The sequence below is a fragment of the Apodemus sylvaticus genome, chromosome X, assembly GCF_947179515.1.
Source record: "Apodemus sylvaticus chromosome X, mApoSyl1.1, whole genome shotgun sequence".
NCBI lineage: Eukaryota > Metazoa > Chordata > Mammalia > Rodentia > Muridae > Apodemus > Apodemus sylvaticus.
The window spans coordinates 59,604,592-59,626,571 of record NC_067495.1 but is presented as its reverse complement, the minus strand read 5'-3'; the positions used below and the strand labels follow the sequence as shown (position 1 = coordinate 59,626,571).

The 21,980-nt window shown below is 38.7% G+C and overlaps 1 protein-coding gene and 1 non-coding gene across 2 annotated transcripts in view; one reads left to right on the top strand and one right to left on the bottom strand.

The window, feature by feature from the left end:
- The window catches only part of Ophn1 (oligophrenin 1), a 353,532-nt gene that overhangs the window by 68,442 nt on the left and 263,110 nt on the right, over positions 1–21,980 (top strand). The window lies entirely within an intron of this gene.
- LOC127675878 (U6 spliceosomal RNA) lies at positions 17,100–17,204 on the bottom strand. Its single transcript, XR_007975563.1, has one exon. It is a non-coding gene; the product is annotated as a U6 spliceosomal RNA (small nuclear RNA).

The following is a 21,980-nucleotide window of genomic DNA, read 5'->3' as shown; positions in this document are numbered from 1 at the left end:
ACCACGAGCCCTGTAAGTCAGTGGCACATTTTCTGTATTTTGTTTACATAGAGATATTTCATGACCACAGAACCTATAGCTAAACCTATAAGTCCACCATTACTCTACATTTTAAAGAATGTACAGCAAAAGTTAGCACTCTTCTTTTGGGCAGAAAAAATAGTGGTTCTGTGTCCAGCCCCCATATAACTCCACCATTATATTATTGCTGTATTGCTTCCATAAAGTGGCATCTTTCAGATGCTTGGTGGCCTTTTATGATATGGGAACCTTTTGAGACCTGGGAAGTTTTATGGGTAGTTAAAGTGAACACAAGCTCAACTCAAATCTAATTATTGCATGGTTTTTTCATATAAGGAATACAGATTTTTGTATATGTATATATGACATGAAACTAAACTGAAATAATTTGAGAGTAGAAAGGGAACCAATAGGGGGGAAGAGAAGGCCAAGAGAGGGTAATGGGGAGGGGCTAAATAGAGCAAGGTAGGTACATGCTTTGGATTTATGACAGTATCATAATAAGACCTATCATTTTGTACAATGGCTATGTGCTAATAATTAACATTTTCATAAAACTTTGCTGGGTATGTTGGTGCATACCTGTAACTTCAGAATTTAAGAGACTAAGGCCATAGATCGCACATTTGAATCTAGCCTAGACTACTTAGAAAATCCCTGACTTAAACTGAGATAACAGGGTGCGGTGGGGATTTTTAAATCTTACTACAAGAAAGTTTTGTTTTGTTTTGTTTAAAAAAAAAAACCTTGTATTTTACTCTCATACATTATATTCTGACCGCAGTTTTTCCTCCCTCCATCCCTCCCAGTTTCTTCTAGCACCTCCTGTCTCCCTTAGATCAACTCCCCACCCCCTCACTGCTCTGTTTTCCTTCAGAAAAAAAAGCAGGCCTCCCAGGGATATCCACCAAGCATGTCCTAACAAGATATAAAGACTGGACACAAACCCTCATATCACAGCTGGACATGGCAGCCTGGTAGGAGGAAAAGGGTCCCAAGAGTAGGCAAAAGAATCTGAGACACCTCCCATTCCCATTGTTGGGATTCCAACAAGAACACTAAGCCACACAACTGTAAGGTATATGCAGACCACAAGGCAAAGCTCAAACCTAGACAGGGTCCATGTTTGTGGCTTCAGTTTCTGTGAACTCCTATGGACTCTGCTTAGTTGATTCTGTGGCCAGTGTTTTCATGGTGTCCTTGACCCCTCTGCATCCTGCAATCTTTTGTGGTCTTCCCTTGGCTCCACCTAGTGTTTGGCTGTGGGTCCCTGTATCTATTCCCAACAGTTGCTAGATGGATGACACCATTCTGATAACAGTTGGGTTAGACACCAATCTATGAGTATAGGAGAATGTCATTCGGGATCATTTCATTGTGCCCTCCACCCCAGTTTTGTTTGGTCTGTTCTGAGCTTTCAAGCCCCTAGTTCCTGGCCATCCAACAGTATCCTGTGGGCTCCCTCTCCTGGCCATAAATTGGGCCCTGCATGGGTTAGTCACTCCCCCCAAATTCTGTGCCACCATAGCTTTTGCAGGCAGGATAGAGTATATGTAGGCTGAAGGTTTTCTGGCTGGGTTGATGTCCCAGTCCCACTACTAGGAGTCTTGCCCGATTATAGAATATGGCTACTTTGGTTCCATATCCGCCATTACTAGAAGACTTCACTAGGGTTACTTTGGTAGATTCCAGGGAGTTTTTACTGCACTAGGTTTCTACATCTCTCCCCAAATGTCTCCCAGTTCCAGATGTCTCCCTCAGTACTCTCTCCCTCTGTCTCTCTCCCTTCCCCTGCCTGATCCCTCCCATTTCCATCCCTACCCATTCTCATTTCACCCTCAAAATCTATTAATTTACCTTCTCAGAGAGCTTCATGTGCCCCTCCCCCTTTGAGCTCTCCTTACTTAGCCTCTCTGGGCCTGTGGATTGTAACACAATTGTCTTCTACTTAACCAGCTAATGTCCACATACAAGTGAGCAAATAGCAGGTTTGTCTTTCTGGGTCTGCGTTACTTTTTTTTCTAGTTACATCCATTTGCCTGCAAATGTCATGATGTTTTTTTAAAAAACAGCTATAAGGAAGTTGTAGTAGTAAATATTCTTCTTAAAGAAGCTACAGAGACCAAAGCCAGTACAGGCACAAGCACAGGGTAACATGCACCATGCTCTGTTGATCATGTACATGCACTGTTATATTTGGAGGCATTCCAGATGAGATAAAATAGGAGCAGAGTTCTCTGAGCAGCACTGAATAAAAAGCACAGTTCTCAGAAATGATGAGCTAGGGAGTGAGGTGACTGAGAAGACAAAACTCTATTAATAGGAGGCTGGATCAAAGAACAATAGAGTCCACTGAGAAATGAACTAGCAGAGAAACAGCAGTGAAATGTAAGAGAAAACAAAGACATCTGCATAAACAGAAACCACAGCTTGCTCATCAGTCTTCACAATAAACAATCTGACTAGGGCTGGGGATCTGGCTCTGTTGTGGAGAGCTTGTCCAGAGGTAGGCAGGCAGTAAGGAGAGACGGGAAGCTTCTCTGGGAAGGGGAAATGGCTGGGACAAATGGTTGTCTCAGAGGATGCTAAATGTGCCATTTGAAATTAGCAGGTCAACACAGAAAACAGGACAGGAATCAGTCTACTGAAGCCAAGAAAGGGAACATGGCCTTACTGAACCTTAATCCCAGGCCAGAACTCTTACTATCAACCTCAGATGCTTTCTCAACTTCTGTCTGTATATTATAAATGGTATTGTTTGCACAAGAAAAATATGAAGTCCCCAGACCATTACTGTGTTAATCACAAACAGCTGCCAATAGAAGCTTAACTTCTCTCCCACTTTTGGTAATTTATATGCACTAATGACCTTTCAGGGTGTTTGTTAGAGCTAAGTGTGTTATCGTATGCTTCAAGTTCAAGCACTCAAAGACTGGTGGAGGATTATGAGTTTGAGACAGCCTAGGTTATAAAGCAAGTAAGTCTCCCCCTGACTTAATTTTTTTTTTTTAGAAATACCTACTAAATCTTCTTAAATATGGAATTTAAGGAATGGTATCATATTTTGGGGAAAACTCATAAGGTTAAGCATCTCCAATAAGTGGTTTTACTTTCTGGACAGTCAGTTTGATTCAACATTTATTCAGTAGCCATTATGAGGTTGTGTTAGATCCAGGAAATATAAATGATCTCCATTTATGCCAATTTTCCTGAAAATGGCAGAATTTCATTCTTTGTGCCAATAATAGAATTTTGTTTGTTTAATGGACAAATAAAACTCTATAAGATCATTCCGTAATTTGACTATTTTGAATAGTTCTGCAATAAATATGGTTGTTCATACATGGCAAAGCTACTAGTTTTTGAAATGATTTTATTATGTAGCTCATGGTCTTCTGTGAGTGCTGGGTTACAAGCATTGTGAGTTGATTTGTTTTCTTATAATCCTTTGCTTTTGGCTGTTACAGTCTGCTTTTGGCTGTTACAGTCCTTCCATCCCTTCTTCTGCAATGATTCCTGAGCTTTGGAAGGAGAGAGTGTGGTATGTATGTTCCATTTAGAGTTCAGCATTTTTCAGTCTCATAGTCACTGCACCTTGGCCAACTGTGGGTCTCTGTGTTAATCACAATCTACTGCAAATAGCAGTTTCTCAGATGAGGGGTGAAAGATATATTCATCTATGGGAATAACAATTAGCCATTAAGACTTGGTTTAATAGTATGTAGATTTAGCAAAATGATGGTGATAAGTTCTCTCCTAAGGCTTATAACCTGTCTAGCCATAGGCTTGTTCTTGGCCCAACAATGATGCCTAGGTATGTGTTTCATCTTGTTGAATGGGACTTAAGTCCAACCAGATAATTATTGGTTTCTCTCATGATGTTTATGGCAGTATTGCAGGAGTGGCCATGGCTTGCAAGGTTAGTTATTATAGAAGCTCACAGAGTTCACAGCTGGATATAACTGACGATTACTTTTCTCTTCTGGTAGTTTGCTTAGTGTCTTTCAGCACTGTGAGAGCTAGCCAAAAGGGATGAAGCTTCTAGGTTTGTACCACCTTGATTTCTTCATGTTTTGTGACTCATGTATGAGGTATGGTCCTGCAATCAAGTTCTAAAGCCAAGAGCAATGGTAATGGCCTTGTAATGTTAACGGGTCTATAGAATATTCCCATGGAAGACTCTCTCCATGGCTGGTTTGAATAAGAATGACCCTTGAAGGCTCATATGTTTGAATGCTTAGCCATTAGGTATTAACACTATTTAAGAAGGATTATCTTTGAGGTTCCAAAAGTCCAGGCCTATTGGATCTCTCTTCCTGCTGCCTATGGATCTGGATGCAGGACTTTCAGCTACTTTTCCAGTGCCATGTCTGCATGCCACCATGCTTCCTACCATGATGATAATGGATTAACTTCTGAAACTGCAGGCTAATCCAATTAAATGTTTTCTTTCATATGAGTTGTCTTGGTCATTGTGTCTCTTTCCAGTAATAGAGCAGTGACTAAGACAGAAGTCTGTATCAGGGAATGGGGTATTGCTGTAATAGGCCTGACCAAGATACTTATTGGTGGAATGTGGACTTTGGGATTTTGGATTAGGAAAGCAGTTGAATGCTTTAAGTGGGGCTTAATGGATCATCCTAATAGGATCATGGAAGACACTGCTGAGGGTGATGTGAACTGTGGGGCCCAGATCAAGAGGCTTTAGAGGGAAAATATTACTAAGTGGTCTAGAGACTGTTGTGATATTTTGGCAAAAAAATGTGTCTACTTTTCTGCCTCAGTTCTAAAAAAATTGCTGAGGCTAAATGGAAAAGTTTTGGGTTAATGGCAATGGCCGAGGATATTTAAGATAGCCTACTATTGACTGTTTTGGCTTGGTTATTAGTGGCTACTCTTATGCAGATCTATAAAATGAAAAGGAGCAAGCTGGGCAAGGAGAAATACAAAATGTACAGTTTGAGAAGACAAGGAGCACCAGAAAGTATAAAGGAGTTATGTTCAGTGCTCAAGGAGATAACAAGTTTGAAGAAAAGCCTGATGCTAAATGGGATAAAGGGAGTCATGACATCAGGAGAAGAGCTCACCTATTATAAGCTTCCAACTTGTGGAAAAGAATTAAAGGAAAGCTTAAGCAGTGAGGGAAATCATCAACAACAGAAGGAGGGGGACAAGTTCCATCTCAGCAAGCAGTAGAACTTATAAGCTTTGACTACATGGTTCTGGCTTTAGAGTCAAGGTTCCAAGAAAGGGGTTGTGCAATCTCCCCTTACAACTAAGGAAAGCCATGAGGTTAGGCACTTGTCAGGGATGTCCATGCATGGATTACAGATGAAGCATGAAGGTGAAGTCTGGATTGTGTAGGAGACCCAAAGATGTTGGAGATGCCAGAGCTGTGAGATACCTGCTGAGGAAAGCTGCTATAACAGGGAGAGCAATCAACCAAAGAGAAAGAAGTATGTTGTAGTCAAAAAGTTGAAAGGAATTTCAGATCTGAAGAATGTTAGACATAGAGACCTGCTCGGTTTTCAGTTCTGCTTTGATCGACTATTTCTTCACTATGCTTTTGTTCTTCCTTTTGGAATGGTTATATATATTCTACTCTATTGTATGTTGGAAGTGTGTGAGCTGATTTCTGATTTTGATGTTTTGATTTGTGGTTAAGAGATTGCTATGATTCTCAGAGACTTTGAACTTTTTCTTTTATACAGTGTTTAGATTGTAATGGACTATGGAAACTTTTGAAGTAGACTGAATGCATTTTGGCATTATGATTTGGCTGTAAGTCTATGGGGGACAGAGAAAAATGTGGTGGTTTGAGTATGAATGCCCTCCCCCATAGGCTTATGTATTTGAATGTTTAACCACAGGGAATGGTACTACTTGAGAAGAATCCTTGGAATCTACTTGAGAAGAATCCAAGGAAGTGTGGCCTTGTTGGAGAGGAGTGCCCTTGTTAGAGGAAGTGTGTCACTGGGGGCAGGCCTTGCACTTCCAAAAGTTCAAGCAGGCTCAGTGTTACTTTCCTTCTTCCTGCTGCCTGTGGATTTGGATGTAGCATTCTTGGCTACTTTTCCAGCGCCATGTCTACCTGCGTGCTGCCATTGCTCCCTGCCATGATGATAATGGATAAACCTCTGAAATTGTAAGCCAGCCCAATTAAATGCTCTCTTTTATAAAGGTTAATGTGGTCGTGGTATCTCTTCATAGCAACAGAATATGGACTTAGCTAGTCCTTTAGTAGTTTTCTGATGTTTATGGGTATCCCAAATGGGGAACAGGAGGAGGGAAGAGGGCTTATGGGACTTTCGGGGAGGGGGGAATTCAGGAAAGGGAAAATCACTTGAAATGTAAATAAAGAATATATTGAATAAAAAAAGAACATATATCTTAAGATTCAAAGCTAACATTAGCAGATGAAAGAAAATGTGGCATTTGTCTCTCTGGGTCTAACTTATCCTTTTCAGAATGAATGTTTCTAGTTTCATCCATTTTTCTGTGAGTTTTATAATTTCACTTTAAAATTTATTTATTTTATACTTTCTTTTTTTATTACTGTTTTTTTATATTTTATACTTTCTTATCAAAAACATTGGAAATAAAGACTATGTAAGTCATTGCACTTCTATATAGTTAGACTAGTCATTCATTCAGAAAAGAAGCTGTGGAGCCTCACATTGGGTTTTGTACTTTCATTATCAAATATACTTTTATGCACTTATCCATCAATATCATTTTTCTGAATAGCTAAATAATCTCTAACTGTGCAAATATACCACATTTCATTATCCATCATCTGACATACATCATTTTCTGGCTATTGTGAGTAGAGAATCAATGAACATGGGTGAGCATGTATCTCTAGAAAATGGTATGGAGTCCATTGGGCATATACTTAAAGAGAGGTATATAGCTGGATCATATGTTATATCTGTAGCCACCTTTTTGAAAAACCTCCATATTGATATCCATAGTGGCTGCACAGCTTTGTATCCCCACCAGCAGGGAACAAGTGCTCTCTTTCCCCAACATTCATGTCATTATTTCTCTTTTAGTGTTTAACATTCTGACTGGGGTGAGATGAAATTTTAAGGTAGTTTTAGTTTTTATTTTCCTGATGGCTAAAGATGTTGAAAAAATGTAAAATGTTTCTCAGCTATTTGTATTTTATCTTTTAAGCACTCTACTTGGTTCTCTGTCCTATTAAAATGTGGATTATTTGTTCTCTTAATTAATATTTTGATTTCTTTAAATATTAAAGATTATAATCCTTTTCCAGTGGTAAAAATTTTTCCCCATACTTTAAGCTGCCTCTTTACTTGAGCGACAGTGTTCTTTACTGTATAGAAACTTTTATTTTTGTTAAATCCCAAGTATTAATTTTTGGTCTTAATGCCTGCATTATCAGAGTCATGTTCAAGTCTGTTCCTATGTCAGTGAATTGAAGTATATACCCTAATTTCTTCTCTATTAGATTCTACTTTTCTGGCCTTATTTTGAGGTCTCTAATCCATTAGGAGCTTTATGGAGGCTGAGAAATAAGGCTCCAGTTTCATTCTTCTACATGCAGTCATCCAGTTTTAACAGCACCATTTGTTAGAAATGCTGTGATTTCCTTATTTCCCCAGCGTGTACCTTTTACTTCTTCATTAAAGATCAGGAAGTTTAGGTTTCTAGGGGGACCCTCAACTCTATTCCATTGATCAGTGATTCTGTTTTTATTCTAGTACCGTGCTGTTTTTATTATTACAGTCTTAAAGTATAACTTCAAATCTCTTGTAGGGGCTAATCTTTTCTGTCATTCTAGTTTTAATATATATCCTCTATCAACTGAACTGTAGCCCCAGTCCCCCTTCTCTGTATTTTTTGTTTAAAATTTTTTGAACCCAGAGGCTAGCTAGCAATAGAGTAGTGTCTGAAAGTGTTTCCCTGTGATTTTAGGAAATAAAGTTGTTCCCAAAGAAGATGTACTGTTGTAGGTAAACAGAGTTTGTGCAGGCATCAGAGTCTGTTTCCTTTCCTTAAGATCTGTATATAGGTTCAGGAGTAACCTCTATTCTCAGGATTTGAAGGCTTCAGGTTCCTTTTTATTTCAGTTTTATTTCTATAATGACAGCATAGAGGTAAGACAAGTGGTAGAAATGTTTGGTAGTTTTTTCCTTGTGTATTTTGTGGGCCCACAGTTCACCATTTTATTTCCTTAAAGGCTAAATCTTTGTTATGGAGGCAGTGCCAAGGAGACCTAGAATATTCCCTTGGGAATCACAGAAGACCTAGCACTCAGACAATCAGAGAAAAAAAATTCAGATGTTAATAAGAGTACACTGGACCCAGGAAGCTCTGCAGTCTGGTGGGCAGATTAAATGTCCAAGTAATCTAATCTTTCCCTGGGCTGTGGCCAGATTCTGACTTTTGATATTAAAAAAGTCTCACAAAAGTGGCATTGTCTCAGAGGTCATCACACTCCACTTGGAATCTAGGGACTCCAAAAGTCACAGTAAGCAAGAAGCTCTGGCACGCCAGGTGCTATTTGAGTCCAATGCTTTTACACTTTCTTTGGCTTTTCCTACTTTTTCCATACTCTGGTAGAATGCTTAGCTGCTACAAATTTGTAGGAAAATTGAAAGAAATTGTCTCTGCCTTGGAAAGAGCACAGGAGCCACAGAGACTAGCTTATTGTTATCTTAAGCACTGTCATATCTAATGCACATTTATATAGTGTCATGGGTTTTAGTGCAGCTATGAATATATACTTAAAACTATTAAACCATGTAAATGAAAAAAATGTAGGCTAGGTGAATTACTTTGTAATTTTTTAAAATGATAAAGTATACAGAATTATACAATAAAAATAGTCTTCACATTCCTGTTGGGGGTTATCTTTTCACTATCTTGGCATATCATTTTGTGCATGTGTTTTTAATTTGACAGATTCAGTTTGCCTATTTCTCCTTTGTGGTCTATGCTTTTGGTGCTGTATCTAAGAACTAATTGTCAATTCCATTGGCGTGAATATTTCACCCACAGTTTCAGCATTTTGTAGTTTGAGCTCTTGCATTAGAGGTTTGTTTGATTTTTCAGTTAATTTGTGTGAATTTTGCAGAAAAGAGTTCAACTTCATAATTTGGTATCATGGTATAATTTGTTCATCATGGTTTACTCATTTCTTTTGTTTATAAGATGTTTATAAGACTATACTAAATAGTCTTGGTCAGGTATTTAAATTCATGTCTTGGTACATGAATTTAAACCCAGGACTCCAGAGGTAAATGCACTTGGATCGCTATGACTTTAACACCATCTCAGTCTACATAGCAAGTTCTAGGCAAGGCTACAAAAAATTATTCTTGGCACACTTGTTGGAATCCAGTTGACCATAATTTTTAGGCTTTCTCGTTTGGCCATTAAATTCTTTTAAATGGGTCTAAATGAGCATGCTCTATATTGGTTCAATTATAATTATTTTCACTGCAAGTTTTGAAATCCATATGAGATTGACAATTTTATTTCTTACCGAGATTGTTTTGGGGCTGGCAGGATGTCTCAGCAGGTAGTCATATATGTCTTTTGCCTTATTTAACTTTATTCCATAGTATTTTATATCTTTGACTATTCTAAATTGAGCTATTTCCTCAACTTCCTTTTCAAATTGTTCACATTAACACTATATAGTAGTACAATTGGTTTTCATGCTTTGATTTGCTAAGTCTATTAACTCTAATGCTTTTATTACCCACTGGGATGTTCTATATACAGGTTCGTGCCCTTTGTGGATGCAATAATTTTCCTTCTTCCTTTGTATTATGAGTGCCTTTTGTTTCTTTTACTTGCTTAATTTCTTTGGCTAGAGCTTCTTTTACTGTGTTGAGTCGAAGTGGAAAAATTATCCTCAATAGTCTTAACTCAGCTGTTGAATCTATTTGCAATAATACTGACCAGCCAGGTAAGATGATCCACTGCTACACTAGTGGCAAATCTCTTATGCAGTAATCAACCATGCCACACAAAAGAATTCATGTCTGGCTCTGCAATCCTGGACAAAGCCCATGGCGGGGTGTGTGTGGGGGGGTATCCTATTGGGGAAGCTACTGCTTTTGTTTTACTAAGTGTGTCCATCATTTAGGTAATTCAATATGCTTGCCAAATTGTCTTGTAGGTAATTATGTTCATGACCATAGAATAGTGCTGCTGACAGGATTGCTCAAGAAAACTGCTTTATGTAGTAGTCAGCACAGAGTGCAGAGACTCATAACTCATTAAAATACTGAGAACAAATGACTATCGAATGCCCCACCAGTTCACTATGTCATCCGTGCTCTGGAAGCATCATAGAAGAAGGGGCTGGAGGTGGGGAGAGATATGGAACAACAACTTCAGGCGTGTTGTATGTTATGTATATTACGGCTGTTACACTCTTGAACTCAGAGTAGCTGTGACTACTTGTGCAAAAATTGGACCCTTTAAGACCCTGTTCTGGAAGTGGGAGGGGCTCATGATGTCACTCACTTTCTGAGGAATTCTAAACAGTTAACAGTTTATGAAGAATTCTAAACAGTTAACAGTTTATGAAGAATGCTAAGACATTTTCTTCAGTAGTGTAGCTACTGGGAAAATGGCCATGTTTCTACAGAAAACTCTAATGAAACTCATTGGATCACATATAGAAAAGACTTAAAATTATAAGGGAGGCGTATTTGCAGAGAAGGAGACTAAGTAGGAGTTGGATAGGGCAAGCTGTGATAATGGTATAAATATGATTAAAACAATATTAAGCATATGTATAAAAATGCTGTATTTGCAGAATGTGTGCATTTTTCTAGGAAGACCTCGTATGCTTTTTAAAGATTTACTTTTATTATTTTAATTGTGTCTTCATGTGGGTATTTCACATTTGTGTGTCGATGTCCCTCGAGGCTGGGGCTTTTGATCTCCTTGGAGCTGCAATTATATGTAGTTTTGAACTGTCTGACATGGGTGCTTGGAAGTGACTTGGGGGCTCTTAACCATTCATTGAGCCATCTCTCCAGCCCCAAATACCATAATTATCATATTCTAGCATTTCCCAAGTAACTAATGCATGATGCTATAAAATTATACATATACGAACGAGTCACACATGGCTTGAGATCCATTAAAAAATCTAAGATTGGTTTGGCGCTCGAGATATGAAAAGGTCACCGACAGCTTCCGATTTACACATTACACATTTACACATTGCCACTAATCTTTGAGAAACTACTCTTTGTAAGATTTTAGTTGGCTCTGCACTTTGCATACAATTTGAATGCATCTCTTAGAAGTTTACATGCTAGAAGCTCAGTATAGTAGTCAGGCTATGTTCAGAATATTTAAGAGATGGTCTGAATAGAAGGCAAGTAGGTACTGGTAGCATTACCTTTAGTAGGCATTAACAAAATTCTTAGGCCCTTTAGTGAGGGTTTTTTTTCCATGGGAGTGGAACCCTGAAACTGTCTGGCTTCCGGTCTTGCCATGTAACAGCTCCCTTCCTACCATGCTACCATATTCTATGTTGTGATGTTGCCAGAATGTCCTTACTAGAGGCTGAACAAATGAGGCATCTTATTTTGGGGACTTCCAGCTCCCCAAATGGTAAGCTGAACAAACCTCTTTTCTTACATATTCCCTAAACCTCGGTGGTGGTATAACAGTAAAGTGTGGCAGCAAGATTGCTGTAATTACCTGAAACGTTTTGCCTTTTTCCTTTTCCAACTAAATGTTTATGTGAGAATAAGATTTCATATATCCTCAACCAAAAAACAAAAATGCAAAACAAAACAAATACACAAATGTATCTCAACAGAATGAATGTAGAAGTAGATATGATACTCCAGGTATTTTATTATGTCAGATGTTAAACACATTTGCAAAGTTACAGCCTAATTACAATTCATAATGTATTTGTCATTTTATAACATAAATTTGTTCTCATTAAATATTAGTGCTGATATGTAATTGTTTTACTGCTATAATTTAAAATAAATTGGTACCTAAAATTAATTTAATATTAATAGTTATAGTTTACATAAACAATGCTATTTGAAGCTAGCTATATGAGAAATTCCAAAGCCATTATAAGTAAATTATAAACAGGAAATTCATATTAGTAATGGGTAAATAACATTTTATACCATTTTATCATGTTTATCAATTCAAAGTGTGTGTGATGACACATGCCAGTAATCCTAGCACTGTAGAAGTAGGGGCAGGGAATCAGGAGTTAAAGGCTGGTCATGGCTCATAATGAGTTGGAGATCATCCTAGGCTACATGGGACCTTGTCTCAAAACAAAAAGGCAGAAAATATTTTAGTTGTGACCAGTTTTTACAGCTGAATTTGTATTCTATAAAACTTTACAGATTAACTAGTTTTATATAGTTTGAACTACAGAATAGAAAAGTAGGTTTCAGTCATAAGAATGTGGTACCCAGGCACAGGAGAGATGGTTCAGTGGTTGAAAATACTTGCTACTCTTACAGAAGACCCAGGTTTTATTCCCAGCATGCACGTCATAGCTCACAACCATCTGTAACTTCAGTCCTAGGGCATCCAATGCCTTCTTCTTACCTCCGGCATCAGACATGTATGTGGTGTGTGTGTGTATCTGCTGACAAAACATCCATACACATAAAATAATAAAATAAATCTTAAAAAATGTTTTAAAAATTGTGTTTACTAGTTGATCCAAAGCAACATCAGGTTTCCATACTGTACAACTTTTTAACTGGTCAGAGAAATGGTCAATTCTAAGTCTAAATCTCAGGATTGTTAAAAAATGAGGCTTGTCAGTAAATTAAAACGACAAGCAACATCAGTAGCCTAACAATAATTTCCCATAGTTAGGAAAATCAGTCTCCATTTCTGAAAGGAATGAACCTGTCTATTTTCACAGGCATAGTACAGTACTTAGTTTATAATAGATATATTACAGCTAATACTAAGAATATTAAATACGAAATAACTTTAAATGCTTTATAATTAATAGTATGCAAAATTTTTTACCTTATACAATAAAATTTAAGTGAAACTAAAGTTATATTTTATAAACGTAAAGATTTTTTGGTGCAATATACCAATCTTATCTGCATGTTACAAGTCAATGCTGTATATAAAGTAATGTTTTCACTGTAGTTAATAGTATGCAAAGAAGGGAACCCTCTGGTCCTCTGGAGGCTTGATGACCCAGGGTAGAGTAATGCTATGATGCTGAGGTGGGAGGGGGAGGGTGGGTAGGGGAGCACCCTCATAGAGGCAGGGGAAGGGCATAGGGGGTTTGTGGAGGGGAAACAGTGAAGGGAGATAACATTTGAAATGTAAATAAATAAAATAACCAATAAAAAATGAAAAGAAGAAGCAAAAAAAGAAAAAATAGTATGCAAAATAATTTTTACCGTATTAAATATACACTAAGTGAACCTAAAATTATACTCTATAAACTTAATATTTTATTTGGTGCAATACACCAATCGTATTTGCAAATATCTAACCAAGATTAGTATTAAGGAATACTTTTCACCCAGTAACAAGAAGCAGTTAAGCCAGGCTGTGGTGTCGCACGCCTGTAATCCCAGCACTTAGGAGGCAGAGGCAGGTGATTTCTGAGTTTGAGGACAGCCTGTTCTACAGAGTGAGTTCCAGGACAGCCAGGACTACACAGAGAAACCCTGTCTCGAAAAAAAAACCAAAAACCAACCAACCAACCAACCAACCAACCAACCAAACAACCAACCAAACAAACAAATAAAACACACCCCCCTCAAAAGAAGCAGTTAGTTTTTAAAAGGGTGGGACATATTTAAAACACACTAGGACTAAGTTTTAACGTTGCCATTCATACTTAAGCTACTCAGTTATGCACTGATGTACAGCTTAAACTTTCTTCCAGAGAGAGGTCTCTTCATGGTAATTGATTATAAGCTGGACATACATAACAAAGAAAGAACTAGCTGATATTTTAACATGAACCCTAAGTGCATGTTGAGATTTTTTTGTCAGAAATATTTTTTCCTAAAAGCTTTTATTCCCCTTTTTATTGCTTTACTATTTCCCATTCTAAAACCTCTCTTTCTGGAGACAAAAATAAATGTCTCAGATCTTTATGTATGCCTATTTAGAAAGTGATGTCATTCTGGCTAATATCCTTTCAGATTCTTTGTTCTGGAAGGAAAATACAAAAACAAATTTCATGTCCTAAGTAAAGGAAATGAAAACAAAAATCATTTCCGACTTTTTATATATTTTTCAAATAAAGTTATATATTTTTAACATAGTACTCCTCAAACAATTGCTTACCATCACCTTTTTATACTTTGTGTATATAAAGTAAGGAGGTTTGATTAAAGGTACTTTGCAGTTAGTTATTTTAAAGTCACAGTCCTTTAAAGCTCTTTGGTATAATAGGTTGGGTGTTCCAGTCCTACTTCTATGCATGAGCCACAGGTGAACTTGTTTCAGGCTTTAAGAGTAAATATTCATAACTAGGAGCAAGGGGTGCCATCATGTTTAAACCAGTTCTGCTTAAACCAGTTCCAGGGCTTTCGGTGGCAGTCCGCTCAGTCAGTACTCGATTTTCTTCTCCAAGTATTTTAACAAGGCGTCTATCCCCTGTGCAGAGCCCCAAATATTCTTCAGCACTGTGCACTCCCTCTCATTGGCCTGCTCCAACTTCAACTTGGTGTTAAAACGTAGTAAGGCTTTTGACTCTTCCAGGACGACTGTGCTACACGAGGCGAGCTCCTTGATTCTAATCATGACTTCTTGGTTGAAGGTCTGTGGCCAAAATACCTGGGAGACCAGGCCCTTCTCACACGCTTCCTGTGCTGTTAGCTTCCGCCCACCGAGTAACATTTCATTTGCAGAAGCTTCTCCCATAATCTTGGGAAATGTAAAGCTAGAACAGCCATCTGGACTCTGTCCAAAGATGGTGTAGGGTGTTTGAAACCAAGCCTTTTCATTAGCCCAAACCATATCACAAAGAGGCAATATAGAAGCTCCCAGTCCGATGGCTGGGCCATTGACTGCTGCAACAATAGGCTTCTTAAACTGAATGAAAGCATTCACAAATTTTTTGACTGCTCCTGCCATCTTAGTGCTTTCTCTTTTCTTGTTCCCAGTCAGACAGTGTATAAAATAAGCAAAGTCAAGGCCGAAACAGAAGACGCTGCCAATGGCACTGATCAGTACCAGCTTGCTGTCATCAGCAGCAGCCTTGGCCAGAGCAATCTGAACTTCTTTCATCACTTCTGGGTTAAGTGAGTTATTTTCTGATGATTTTGTGGATAAAAAGATATGGGTGAAGCCATCTTGCTTCCTTACCACAATATCTTTGAATCTGGAGGAACCCTCTGTCAGCCTTACACTGAAACGCAGCTGCTTTTCAGGAGACATTTTCTTGCAAGTAGGTTGCCTTTTCTCGGCCATCTCTTCCGCTACTAGCACCTCCATGTTAGTTGTTTCTGTAACTGATGGTTTCCTGTTAGTTTTCTCCACAGATGGAGATTGTCCTGTAGTAGCAACAGTTAAAGGTGTGTCCAAGTCTGTGGTTCCAGGGAAAAATGAAGATTGACTTCCGCCAGTAACAGCCAACTGAGTGGGTATAGCAGTTATCCCTGGGCCAGACAGAGACTGGCTTTTTTGGGCCACCAAGTGTGTAGCAATGGGGGCAGTTATTTGACCAGATAGCAACTGACTCTTTCTGGTAACAGCCAAGCCTGTTTTGATGGCTGTGGTCACCTGGCCAGATAAAGACTGGCCATTTTTGTCAAGTACCAGGCTTGATGGAAATTCATTTTTTCTAGTTGTGGTTGATTGTGTGGCCGTGGCTGTGGGACATTTTCTGTCAACGGCCAAGCATGTGGCTATGGCTTTTGTCACCAGGCCAGATGAGGACTGACTTTTTTTGGCAATGGCCAAACGTGTACTCACGCCTGTGGTCATTGGGCCTACTGAAGACTGGCTCTTTTTGGCAATGACCGATCGCGTGGACATGGATGTGGTCACGGACCCAGGCCTTGACCGTCTCTTTGTGTGGATGGACTTGCGTTTGTCCATGGCTGTGGTCGTCAGGTCACACAAAGACTGGCCCTTTTTGGCTACGGCCAACCGTGTTGCCATAGCTACGGTCTCTAGGCCAGAGGCTTGCCGCTTTCCTTGCGGCTTTATTTGCGGCTTTTGACCGGTCTCCGCTTTTTCTCTGAGGGCCAGTAAAGACCCATTGGGTGCCTCTGCGTCTACTTTCTGCATTGGCATGTCCCGATGACCCTGCTCATCTCCACTGAGGTTTTTGGGGTCCTCAGGCTGAAAGTCAGCCACCTGCTCCCCTTTTTTAACTGAGCGCCTAGGAATGGATATCTCCGCGCCAGCGGGCGTGGAGTCCTCGGCCTTCGCCTTGGAGAGGTGGAGCATTTTTCTCGAGCTTCTAGTAAGCATTTGAAAACTAGTCGTTGGATTTAGTCCTCTTAGAAAAAGAGTGTCTTTAGGGAAAGGCAGGTATTGGCTCACCTGAAGACTGGTAGGCTTTCTGGTGCTGGCCCTATTGTCCGCAGCTAAACTGCCTTTCTTCTGGCGCTCCAGACTAACGGTATTCCGCGCGCAACAGGAGGTACTTCCGGTTCATAGGATACCTTGCTGTTATAGCCTTTCCTTGGGAGCTAGTCTGCTTCTGTTTCCTGTTTTTTCCTTTGTCAGTGATTCTTATTTATAATCTATTTTCCTTTCTTCCATATATACCTAAGCAACTGATAGTGAGGAAACCCGAATGATAGTGAAAAGAAACACAACCATTTTTCTATTCAAGAAAACAGTGGCTGAAATAGATCATCTCTTTTAATCATAGTTTTCTGTCTGTAGGTACCACATTTATTTACTTACTTACACATTTAACTGAGGAAATCTCGTTTCTTCCAAGTTTTATACGCATGAGTAACAATGTTATAAATGTCTTTGAGCAGATTTTTGTGTAGGAATATTTTATGAATTTTGACCATTTTTGTTGCCTGGAAAATTTTAACTAAAAATTAGTATAAAAACATTAAAAATAAAATGCATGGCACAGATTTTGCAAAACTATATATCAACTTTACAAATGTGTCTGTCATCCTTGTGCAATGGGCATGCTAACATTTTCTATAGCATTTCAGTTTTAGTATGTGAGCTGACAAAGTGACAATTGTTGACACATTTTTACATTTAGGTAGATTTAAAATATTATTAATATTTCACCTGTATAGGTAGATTAATATTTCACATGTTTAGGTAGATTTAAAATATTATTAATATTTCTGCATGTAGACCATGCTGATCTGGAACTCACAATGTAGCCCAGGCTGGCCTCAAATTGAAGATCTTCTAGCATCAGCCTCTCGACAGCTGGGATTGTAGGTTTGACCCACCATGCCAGGTTATTGTTTAGTTTTATAACAGGCCCAAATTGTCTTCCCAACTGACTGCATCATTTTTCATTCCCACCAGCAAAGAGAGTTCAAATCTTCCATATTATCACCAGCATATGATAGATAGGTATGAGCCTAGGTAATTTTGCTATTATTTTCAGTTAGGTTGCTTCCTTGTTAATTTTTAAGACTTCTATGCATATTTTGGATAAGCCTTTTCTTTTCTTTCTTTCTTACTTTCTTTCTTTCTTTCTTTCTTTCTTTTTCTTTTTTCTTTTATTTTTATTTATTCATTTATTTTTTTTTTTTTGGTTTTTCGAGACATGGTTTATCTGTGTAGCCGTGGCTGTCCAGGAACTCACTCTGTAGACCAGGCTGGCCTCGAACTCAGAAATCCACCTGCCTCTGCCTCCCAAGTGCTGGGATTACAGGCATGCGCCACCATCGCCTGGCTGGATAAGCCTTTTCTTTATCAGACATATCTTTTGAAAATATTTTCTTTTAGTCTGTGGCTTTTCAGTATCTTGGCATTGTCTTTCACAGACAGCTTTAAAAATAATAGAAGCTCATTTTATCAATAATTTCTTTCATTATTCTTTGATATTGTATGTAAAATATCATTACTATACATGAAGCCCTTTCAATTTCAGGTGTTTTATGTTTTATATTCTTTTAGGGTCAGAGATTATACTTCAGAGTTTTTCAAGGCTTATTTATTGGCCTACTGGATTCTCTCTCTCCTGGGAAATCTCCTTTTGAACTTGAGAAAACTATAGTTACTTAGTAGAAATACTTATAATCTCTTATATATGTATGTTATATCTAGCATGTTAACAGGGCTGTTAATGTCTTACATTTATTTTTTAATGTTTTGCCTGGTTGTTTTTATCTATTTCTATTTATTTATTTATTTGTCTATTATCTATTGCTATCTAACTTTTGTTGATTTTATTCCTAAATTGTAGCTGCCGGCAGCTACATCAAACTGGGTAACCGGGTCACCGGGAAGGAAAGCTGGGGATAGAAAGGAAATGGCGGGAGAAACATGAAGCCAAGACAAATTTTGTGCTCAAGGCTCAAAGGTTAATGGAGGTCTCCAAATATTTAGGCAGGGTGGGGGGGGTGGGTCGCAGGGGGGAAACCCTTCCCCCAAAGGCTGGAAACAGGTCTGCAGACCCTTTCCTTGCTCAGCAGGTGGCTAGTGCCTCTCTGGAAACTGCAGGTCTGGAAGAACAATGGACTTCACCTTGGTCAGAGCACTCCACCCTAAGTGGGAGACTTGTGGCTAGCACTGAGGTCTGGAAATTCCTGCTCAGAAGTCTGAGGTGGGGAGGGCACACTAAATTGCTATCTGGTTTTTGTTTCAATGCTTTGTGGTCAATGTTATGTTTGTAATTGTTAAAGTATTTCTGATGGAGTTTGTATGTTGCAAATTTTGTTGTTTCTAGTCACAATTTTGTCTCTTTTGTTTGCTTTTAAATAAATTTACTCATTTTATTTTCTTTATGTATATGCGTGTTTGCATGTGTGAGTTTATGTTCACCACTTGTAAGCAGTAGATCAGAGAGGCCAGAAAAGAGGGTTTCAGTTCTCCTGGGATGGGAGTCACAGGTCTGGTGAGCTGCCATGTCCCTGCTGAGAATCAACACCAGCTACTCTACAACAGTAGTAAGCTCTTTAATGTAAAGAGTTGACATTATTGATAGTTTTCTCTTTTTCCAGTATGCTTTATTGATTTATTTAAAATAGATTGTTTTCATATTCTGATCACCATCTCCCCTTTCCCAACTCCTTCCACATCCTCTGTTCCTCTCCACTCACCCAAATCCACACTTCCCTCTCATTAGAAAACAAGCAACAACAAAACTGAGTTGACCCAATCAAAGCAAAAGGAGCCAAAGAAAAAGCACAAGAAACACACACAAAGAGATACACATATTTGCATACACAGAAATCCCATAAACTCCCACAAAAATATGAAACCATAGCATGATAAGCAGAAGACCTGTAAAATAAAAAGTGTGCATACAGCATTGTGAGATAAAGAACCTTAGAAAGATCCTACTATGTTCATGTTTATGTTGACCATCTACTTCTGGGCATGGAATCTGGCCTTAAATTTTGTCCATATACCCAGTGAGACCCTGTTGGAGATTCCTTAGCAAGCAGTTCAAGCAGTTACCAATTGGAGATAGCTTCTGGCTTAGGGATGGGGGGGGAGTGCTTATCTCTACTTCCTCTCTCACCTGGGGACCTCATGTGGCTTATAACTAAGCAGGTCCTGTGCATGCTGCTACACTCTTCATGACACTCTTTAGGTATCAGCTCTGTGGTTTAGAAGGCCTTGCTTCCTCGGTGGCTTCCATTTCCACCAGCCTTTACAACCTCTTTGCCTCCCCTACTACAAAGTTCCCTAGTCCCGAGGGGAAAGATTTGATGAAGATATCTTTAGTGACATTTTTTGAGAATGCTAGAATTTTGGTTTTGCCACCTGCAGATAATTTCTATAATGGCATGACATTTGGAATTCTGGGAACTTTAAAGAGGGCAAATAAATGCTAGGGCCCCTGAGAGGTGGAATTGGTGGTTGCTGGTTGTTTAGGGAGGTTGGTTGCAGTTTGTTAGTAGCTGTGCTAAAGGAAGAAATGAAAGGAAAGAAATTCAGGCATTTTCCTAATTTTTCTCTCCCCTCTATCCCTGTTTTTCTCCTATCTAATGTTAGGGGGTAAAAATTTCACTTTCATTCAATACTAAAAAAATTTTAGCTTCTTTTTTATTGATGTCTATCTTGACAGACATTGTTCCGTTTCCACTGTAAGACCCCCCAAAACAGAGGGTGCCCCAGCACCCCACACCTCAGAAGGCGACACCCAAATCACTCATGAGAAACGGTCTTAATGCAATAAATAACATGAGGATTTCTTTATTCCAGAATTCTGTGTTCTACAGCCATACACCGCACAGGGTTAGAGGACTGTGGACCCCGAGTGCCGAATTGTGACAGCTTTTATAAGTTTACAACAAAGCCTGCGAATCACAAACCAATCATTTCTTAGCATGGAGAGCCCACGAAGTGCGAGCCAACCTATTTGTACCACTCCATAGTTTTTAAGCCAATCAGTTTAAATTATTGGAACCCGTGCTCAGTGGACCAATTAGTTTCCTATTTTCTTGGATGTCTATAGCTGCATGAACTCCTGGATAGGGGTAATAGTGTAAGCAGTTTACAGAAGCAAGATAAGCTTAGCTCATTTCCAGATACCTTGTGGGGCCAAGATCACCATTCAAGGCCTTTCTGCCTAGCTCTTAACGGGTGTGCTCTGGACTGTGACCTTTTACCTAGTTTCTAGCAAAGAAAAAGCGGGCTCTGGAATGTGAAGTGTTTGGGGCTTCTTAGAAGGTCAGAGTTAGGCTGTATTTTCTATTCTTTCACCACAAGTCTATAAACTTTCTGTTTCTATTAATATTTAGTTTTAGTCTATGGTGGTCAGATAGGATATAGGGTGTTATTTCAATTTTCATGTATCTGTTGACCCTTGCTTTGTGAGCAACATAATCCATTTTGTAAAAAGTTTCCTGAGGTGCTGAGAAGGTATATTCTTTTGTGTTTGTGTGAAATGCTTTGTAAATATTTATAAAGTCCAGTTGGTTTATGATATCAGTTAGCTGAAACATTTCTCTAGTTTTTGTCTTGCATAACCTGTCTATTGGTGAGAGTGGGGTATTGAAGTCACCCAGTATCAGTGTATGAGGGTCAATGTATGATTTAAGATGCAGAAGTATTTCTTTTACTAATTTGGGTGCCCTTGTGCTTGGTGCATAGATGTTAAAAATTGCAATGTGTTCTTGGTGGATTTTTCCATTGAGTATGTAATGCCCTTCCCTGTTTCTTCTGATTAGTTTTGAAGTCTGTTTTATTAGATAATAAAAATGGATGGAGCTGGAGAACATCATACTAAGTGAGGTAACCCAGTCTCAAAAGATCAATCATGGTATGCACTCACTAATAAGTGGATATTAGCCTGGAAAAGTGGAATACCCAAAACATAATCCACACATCAAATGAGGTACAAGAAGAACGGAGGAGTGGCCCCTAGTTCTGGAAAGACTCAGTGTAGCAGTATAAGACAAAACCAGAACAGGGAAGTGGGAAGGGATGGGTGGGAAAACAGGGGGAGAGAAGGGGACTTATGTGACTTTCGGGGAGTGGGGAACCAGAAAAGGGGAAATCATTTGAAATGTAAACAAAAAAAATCGAATAAAATTTAAAAAGAAATTAAAAAAGAATATATCAAATAAAAAATTAAAAAAAACAAAAAATAAAATAAATAAATCAATTGTCATTAAAAAAAATGGATACTCTGGCTTACTTCTTGGATCCATGTGTTTGGCATATCTTTTTCCATCCTTTTACCCTGTGGTGATATAAAGTGTGTTTCTTGGATGCAATAGAAGGATGGATCCTGTTTTCAAATGTATCTCTTTTGTTGTTGTTTTTATTTACATCCCAAACACTGCCCCACCTCCTGGTCTCCTCCTCACAGAGTCCCT